We start from the raw sequence: 8,641 nt of genomic DNA on the forward strand, positions 1-8,641 counted from the left end.
ATACCTACTTTCACATGTGTTTTCAGGAGCTGTTGCTTAGGATGATGATTTTGATACTAGGGCGGACCTGTGCCTTAGAGACATAAAACGAAGATAGACTAGTTTAATTATGTTATAAACACTTTATTTCCTGTTTTGAAACGATGTAACACTCGTGTTTAATAAATAAAATATGAACTTTATATGCCATAGTTGTGAAACAATTAATTCTGTCCCAACACTCCCCGGCGTTTCCGTCGCGGTTGCATGTTATACGCGGCCGGGGTGTGACAGAAGAGTTGGTATCAGAGCCAATGGTTATAGGGAATTAGGTTATTAGTAATGCTTTGACCTAGACTATAACTTTCTAGGACCCTAACACAAGTTATCTTGTGTTTAGATTTTAAAACATGCACTTCACCTATCCTTAGGTGATTGACCACAACAAGAATTTCGATTCCGAATCCACTTCAAAAATTAATCATCTATTCTAGGATGATTGATTACTAGGTTTTGAACCCTCTGTTCTAAGGTTTTGAACCCCTTTGGATTTTCAAAAGTCTCGTCAAAGTTTTGGGCTTTAATAGTGTGAACACGTGCGAACTGGAAGAGTGAATGCCTGTACCCTGAGTTTTCTGTCTAAGGCTAGAGTGTTCGTACAAATCCACATAACCGGACCAGTCACTCTTACCTGGGAACTCTTGGGGTGAGTGTTCACTTATAGGCGAACATGTCTTCGCGATACATTATTTTTGACCCGTTTACTTTGATTAGACATTGTGTGTCGCTTGTTTGCTTAGCGATGCATAACCACCATCTTTGTTTTTGTTGATTTTGCTTCATCTCATTCTCTTCATCCAATCATCTCACTCGTTTCCTTTCATGTTTTTTTTCCTCTTTTAGAATGCCTCCTCGACGCGAACACCAGATAGCAACTGCCGAGCTGGCAGAAATTATTGCGCAGCAGATGGCTGCTCAATTCCCAAATCTCTTTGCTCAATGGAACCAGGCCAACAACAACAACAACGGTACATGCAATTTCAAGAATTTTAACTCGGCTAAACCACTCAAGTTTAGTGGTTCTGAGGGAGCAACTGGGCTTCTTCAATGGTTCGAGAGCATTGAGAATACTTTTCGCCGCGTTCAGTGTCCGGATAATCGCAAGGTCGAGTTTTCTTCGAGCGTGTTTCAAAAGAGGGCTCTTACATGGTGGAATGGGGTAACGAGAGACCGTGGTGCAGAAGTTGCTCCAGCACAGACATGGGCTGAGCTAAGAGCTCTTATGATGAGGGAGTTTTGTCCTTGTCATGAACAACGAGCGTTGGAGAAGGAGTTTGATTATTTGAAACAAGATAGTGGCGAGCACAGGGCATATACTGATAGGTTTGAGGAGTTGAGTCTACTTTGCCCGACTATGGTCGCCCCACTCGACAAGGCTATCGAAAGGTACATCGATGGCCTGCCTGACTCGGTACAAGACATTATTACTGGTAGCAACCCTACCACACTCCGTCAGGCAATCGAGTTATCAGCAACACTGACTGAGTCACAGATTCGGAAGAATAAATTACACAGGAAGGGTGACAAGGGCAAGAAACAGTCGTCGGACAAGGAGGATAGCAAGAAAGGTCAAAACAAGAATGGAAAGGATTCTGGTTCATCAAAAAGGGAAAAGAAGCGTAAGGCTTCCCAAAACTATGCTGTCACTGCCCAAGCTAACCAGGCAGCTCCCAACCAACCCGCACAGCCTCCAGCAAAGAAGCCCTATTCAGGAAGTGCACCTTTGTGCAATCGATGCAACAGTCACCACCAGCCGCAACATCAGTGCCGTTTCTGTACTAACTGTGGGAAGTCAGGTCATCTTGCCGATGTTTGTCGGTTTGCTCAAAATCGCGCAGTTCTGAACCCGGCTCAACAAGTTGCTCAGCCTCCTGCTCAGCAACAGGGTCAAGCTGCACGACCACAATACCCACCAGGTGCTTGTTATAACTGTGGGGATCTGACCCATTACAGAAACCGGTGCCCAAGACTAGCCAACCAGAACCAGAATGCAAACCAGAATCAGGCTCAGGCTCGAGGGCGAGTCTTCAACATGAATGCTCAAGAGGCACAAGTAGACAATGAAGTGGTGAACGGTACGTTCTTTATTAATAATCAGCCTGCATCTGTCCTTTTTTATTCGGGTGCCGACAAGAGTTTTGTGTCATTGTCTTTTGAGCCAATGCTTCGCGTGTCTAGAACGAAACTAGGTAAACCTTTGACAGTAGAGGTTGCCAGTGGTGAACCCATTGTTCTTAATTCTGTTCTACGCAACTGCCAGTTGAACCTTAACGACCATATTTTTCCTATTGACCTCACGCCAATGCAACTTGGAAGCTTCGACGTTATAGTGGGTATGGATTGGTTATCTAAGCATCGCGCAGAGATAGTTTGTTCTGAGAAGATTGTTCGTGTGCCGCTGTCGACAGGCGAGATCCTACAGGTTCGTGGTGAGAAGCCTGCCGGTGGTCTCAAACTCATGTCTTGTTTTAAAGCACGGAAGTATCTACGGAAGAACTATGTGGCTTTCTTAGCACATGTTACAGCAGATAAAGGCAAGGGTAAGTCTATTTCAGATATTCCTGTCGTTCGGGATTATTCTGAAGTTTTCCATGAAGAGTTACCTGGTCTACCCCCAGCACGCCAAGTCGAGTTCCGTATTGATCTCGTACCTGGTGCAAATCCCATTTCCAGAGCTCCATACCGTCTTGCACCGTCTGAGATGCAAGAATTATCTAAGCAGCTTCAGGAACTTTCTGACAAAGGTTTTATCCGTCCTAGCTTTTCACCTTGGGGTGCTCCCGTTCTTTTTGTCAAGAAGAAGGATGGATCTTTTAGGATGTGTATCGATTATCGTGAGCTTAACAAGCTCACCATCAAGAATCGATATCCCCTACCTCGCATTGATGATCTTTTTGATCAATTGCAAGGCGCTTCTTATTTTTCAAAGATTGATCTTCGATCTGGATATCACCAGCTTCGTGTGCATGAAGAAGATATTCCCAAGACAGCGTTCCGTACTCGCTATGGACATTATGAGTTCACAGTCATGCCATTCGGTTTGACTAATGCTCCTGCTGTTTTCATGGACTTGATGAATAGGGTCTGCAAACCTTATTTGGATAAGTTCATCATCGTTTTCATCGATGACATTTTGATATATTCTAAGACGCGAGCTGATCATGAGCAACATCTTCGTCTTACTTTGGAACTCCTAAAGAAAGAGCAACTTTTCGCCAAATTCTCCAAGTGTGAATTCTGGCTTAAAGAGGTTCAATTCTTAGGACATATTGTCAACGAACAAGGTATTCATGTAGATCCCTCCAAGATCAGTGCGATTAAGGATTGGGATACACCTACTACTCCTACTGAAGTTCGTTCTTTTCTTGGTCTAGCGGGTTATTACCGCCGCTTCATTGAGAACTTCTCAAAGATTGCAGTTCCTCTAACTGCTCTAACTCAGAAGAACAAGCCATTTGATTGGGGAGTCAAACAAGAGGAAGCGTTTCTGATTTTGAAACAAAAGCTTTGCGACGCGCCTGTCCTAACATTGCCTGAGGGCAATGATGATTTCGTCGTTTATTGCGATGCATCTAAACTGGGTCTTGGCTGCGTCCTGATGCAAAGAAACAAAGTCATAGCATACGCATCAGGGCAGTTGAAGATACATGAGAAGAACTACACCACTCATGATCTTGAGTTGGGTGCAGTTGTCTTCGCTCTTAAGATTTGGAGACACTATTTATACGGTACAAAATGTGTGGTTTTCACGGACCACAAAAGTCTTCAACATATCTTCAATCAGAAAGAACTCAACATGAGGCAGCGACGTTGGGTTGAACTTCTAAACGACTATGACTGCGAAATTCGCTACCATCCTGGTAAGGCGAATGTCGTGGCTGATGCTTTAAGTCGCAAGGAACGTACTAAGCTTCATTGTCTTCGTGTCCAATCTGTTATTCAAGCTCAATCCGATATCCAAGCCCGTATTTCTCAGGCTCAAGAATCTTGTGTTTCACAAGGCTTGATGGATAAGGAATTTCCTTATCACATAACTCCTGCTCTGGAACTGAAGGACAATGGATCATATTACTTCATGGACCGCTTGTGGGTCCCAAGCCAAGATAATCTTCGTACCTTGCTTATGGATGAAGCCCATAAGTCTCGTTATTCTATTCATCCTGGCTCAGATAAGATGTATAAGGATCTTCGTATTCAGTATTGGTGGCCTGGTATGAAGAAAGACATTGCCTTATATGTATCAAAATGCCTTACTTGTCTTAAGGTTAAGGCTGAACATCAGCGTCCTTCTGGTTTATTGGAGCAACCAGAGATCCCAGTTTGGAAATGGGAAAACATTACTATGGATCTCATTACCAAACTCCCGCGCACAAAGAAAGGTCACGATGCCATCTGGGTAGTCGTTGATCGTCTTACTAAGTCAGCACATTTCTTGCCAATCCGTGAGGATTTTTCGGCTGACAAACTTGCTCAAATCTACGTGGATGAAATTGTAGCTCGACATGGTGTTCCTTTGAACATCATTTCTGACAGAGATGCTCGTTTCACTTCTCATTTTTGGAGAACCATGCAATCTGCTATGGGGTCCCAACTTAATCTGAGCACAGCTTATCATCCGCAAACGGATGGTCAGTCTGAAAGAACAATCCAGACACTGGAGGATATGCTTAGAGCTTGTGTGATCGATTTTGGTGGTAGTTGGGATTCACATCTTCCATTGATTGAATTCTCCTACAACAACAGTTATCACTCCAGCATCAACATGGCTCCTTTCGAGGCTCTCTATGGTCGAAAATGTCGTTCACCAGTCTGCTGGAATGAGATCGACGAGGCTCAGCTTACTGGACCTCCCCTCATTTTAGAGACAACAGATAAGGTTAAGAAAGTTTGTGATAACCTTCAGATAGCTAGAAGCCGTCAAAAGAGTTACGCGGACCTAAAACGCAAGCCCTTGAATTTTCAAGTTGGTGATCGTGTATTACTTAAGGTCTCACCTTGGAAAGGTGTGATCAGATTTGGAAAAAAAGGAAAACTTGCACCTAGATACGTTAGACCATTCAAGATCGTCGAAAGAATCGATAAGGTAGCATACAGACTTGAGTTACCTCCTGAACTTGGAAATGTTCATCCAACCTTTCACGTGTCCAATCTCAAGAGGTGTTTAGCTGATGAGAACCTCCACATACAGCTTGACGAAATTCATGTTGATAAAACACTGAAATTTGTTGAGAAACCAGTGGAAATCATGGAACGTGAAGTCAAGTGGCTTAAACGCAAGCGCATTCCTTTGGTCAAGGTTCGATGGGAATCTAAGCGTGGACCCGAGTTTACTTGGGAACGCGAAGATCAAATGAAGGCAAAATATCCGCATCTTTTTCCACGAGTTTCCTCTAAATAAAATTTCGGGACGAAGTTTCCTCAAGTAGGGGAGACTGTAACATTTGTGCTTGAAATCATTATGAACAGTTCAATTATCAATAAAACAATGTTATTTGATCCCAATGTTTGTTTGGTTGTGTTTTACATTTTTCATGTTTTGACTTTTGTTTGATTTTAAACTCTACATCGCTTTCTAGAGAATTATACGCAAACTGGTGCATAAACGTACTCAGTTTAATGCGACAAATACTCCGGGACATCAACATATACTCAACATACCTTAAATAACCTTTACATAACTTAGAAATAAGTTTTGAAGGCTTTGGTATGGCAAAAACAAGTTAATTCGCTTACAGGGACTAAACTTGACAAACTGCGAAAGTATGCCAATTTGAACTGTAACAAACATTCCGGAACATTTCCATAAGTTAAACATACCATAAATATCCTTTACATAGCTTAGAAATAGGCTTTGAGGGGTTTGGTGTGCTAAAATAAACTTTTGGGTCATTCAGGGACTAAAAGTGTCAAAAAGTGCACAAGTTTGCACTTTCGCGCATAACTTACGTTCTGAATACATCCGGACATCCAAAAATTTATGTAAGCATCCTTATATTATGCCTTAGTGTATGGCATGAGAAAAATCCATTCGTCACGCATTTTGGATCGTTTTTCGCGCTTATGCGCATTCTGTCGTAATTAAGCAAACATCACGATCGTACGGCCAAACGAACCAACATCCGACATATTTTTGGGCATGTTTCATGTCCACAATGTTTAGGCATCATTTTAGGGCCTTAAAGTTGGCTTTACGGGCCTTAGAAGTGTCGGAAATGGCTTAAATATGCAACAGGGACTAAAACTGTCATTTCTGAAACCTTGTGCTGATCAGACATGGCCAGGCGGCCCGCCTGAGTTTTGCCTATATGCTGACGTGGGCCGCGTGAGCCCTGCAGATGCAGAAACTCGTTTTTTTGTTCATTTTGGCCTTTCAATCACTCCAAAGGGCAATGCCCCTTCACCATCTTTGGGGTTAAGGTCATATTAAGCTACCACAACATCTTGACAAGTGTACGATTGAGATCATGGCACGAAATTCAAGAAACGATTCTAATGGTTTTGCTTTTCCTATAAATACCCCCCCCCCATTTGTGTTAAAACCAATTGAAGGCGCTAGGCGCTAGTCGGGCGGTGAGGTACAGCCTAGGGATTAATCGGGATTAATCAGGATTAATCGGGATTAATCGGAATGGGTTTTTTGTATGTATTTTTTCAAAATTATGTATATATACCCAATAATATAAAAATAATACTTCAAAATTCACATAAATACTTCAAGTTTCAGATAGTAGATAGTATGGTTCGATTTTGACCGATTTTGACCAATTTTGACCGCCTAGGTCCGCCTAGGACCGATTTTGACCGACTAATATTGTCCGATTAATCCGATTTTTGACCGCCTAGGACCGATTTTGACCGCCTAGGACCGATTTTGACCGATTTTTGACCATGACCGATTAATTGACCGCCTAGCTCAAAATTAGGCAGTAAGTGACCGCCTAGCGCCTAGGCGCCGATTAATCGGCCGCCTAGGCCGATTTCTGCAACAGTGGTTAAAACCCACAAAACTCATCAAAGAGCTCTAAGTTGTTGCTATTGCTTCATACCTGAGCTCCTGGATCAAGTTTAGCTTTCGGGGACCCTTCGTAAGTGTTCTTTCGTTCTTTTAATCGCTTTCTAGTGCTAAAGTCAAACTTTGCTTGACTTTCCGCGTTGACCAGCTTATGGTCAACACGAAGTTCGTTGGAACTTCATAACGTGAGCGTGATCACGATGGTTATAGTCCGTAGTGACTATACCTACTGATTACCACGTTATCTAGGCTCAGTGACGAGTCGTAGTTTCGGCCAAAATGCGCATTCTTGTGTATTTTGTAACCAAACTACTCGTGGGTATCAAAACCGTTTGTTTTGATACCAAACCTGTTTTCTAAACTTAGTTAAGCATGTTCTAACATGCTTAGCTCGTCACTTTTAGTATAGTGCTTATATAGGGTCGTAAGGTAAGCGATCTAAACAATCGCTTATACTTTCGAACCCGACTCATTTGGTCGATCTTTAGGATCCGACCAAACACTTTAGGTGACCATAGTTGTATAGGGAATAACCTTCCGAGGTTATACCTTATGGTCATGATGTTAGGCGTTCCAAACGCGTTTTACGCGAACGACGCGTTAAAGTAGCATAAGCTACCTAAACGGGTTGTAATGGGTCGTAAGCACTTAGGTTAGGTTTCATTTTAATATGAAGGCTTTGTTAAACCATATTACACGAGTCTCTATACTCGTTTGGTTTACGAACCCTCATTCTATCCAGTCTTCCGATTTTGGTCCGGTATATTAATATAGCTACCTATTAGGTGCCGTTTGATATTCCGTGATCTCTAGCATTGTGTGATTATTACACAAGAACTTCAAAGCAATCTCAGGTGAGTACATTGAACCCTTTTTTTACTGTTTTCCAAACTGTTTTGGGGTGAAACACATGTGCCTACTTGATACTTTCATGCTTTCCATGTTTTCACATCATATACCTGCTATGTTCGTTAGTACATTATAGTACATGATTTCATTTCATTTCCATGCTATGTATGCCCATTGTTGGCGTACTTAGTACATTGTTTCACATTACATTTCATGTTATTTATGCCCATTGTGTGCATACTTAGTACAATTGTTTACATCACATGCTTTCATTTTGGTATGACATTTGGTTTGTTTAACATGGAACAATACATTCATTAACACTTATCACGCCATTCGTTAGTAGGTAGTGGTACCATAGGAATTGACAACTCCCGTTCCGGACATCCTAGGTTGGTTTGGATGAAAGGAATGACCGAATTCGATACACATAACTTAGATAAACCTTTAGTTTGTTTAAGGGTTTATCGCCACAGTCTCAAGGCTTGAATGTATGCATTTTCACAATACCGCATAAATGTTTGTATCAGTATAGCATGAATTTGAACCACAAAACATAACTTTGATTTAAACCATGTTTTACTTCAATACCTTGTTTTTGTGCATTTTACGTATGGTTTAGTTGATACATTTCACTTACCATACATGATATATTTTGGGTACACATTACATGATCTACATTAAACATAAACATTTTGACATTGATATACATATTTGGTGGTTTACATTGAACATAGACAT

The sequence above is a fragment of the Helianthus annuus genome, chromosome 2 (genome assembly GCF_002127325.2).
Source record: "Helianthus annuus cultivar XRQ/B chromosome 2, HanXRQr2.0-SUNRISE, whole genome shotgun sequence".
NCBI lineage: Eukaryota > Viridiplantae > Streptophyta > Magnoliopsida > Asterales > Asteraceae > Helianthus > Helianthus annuus.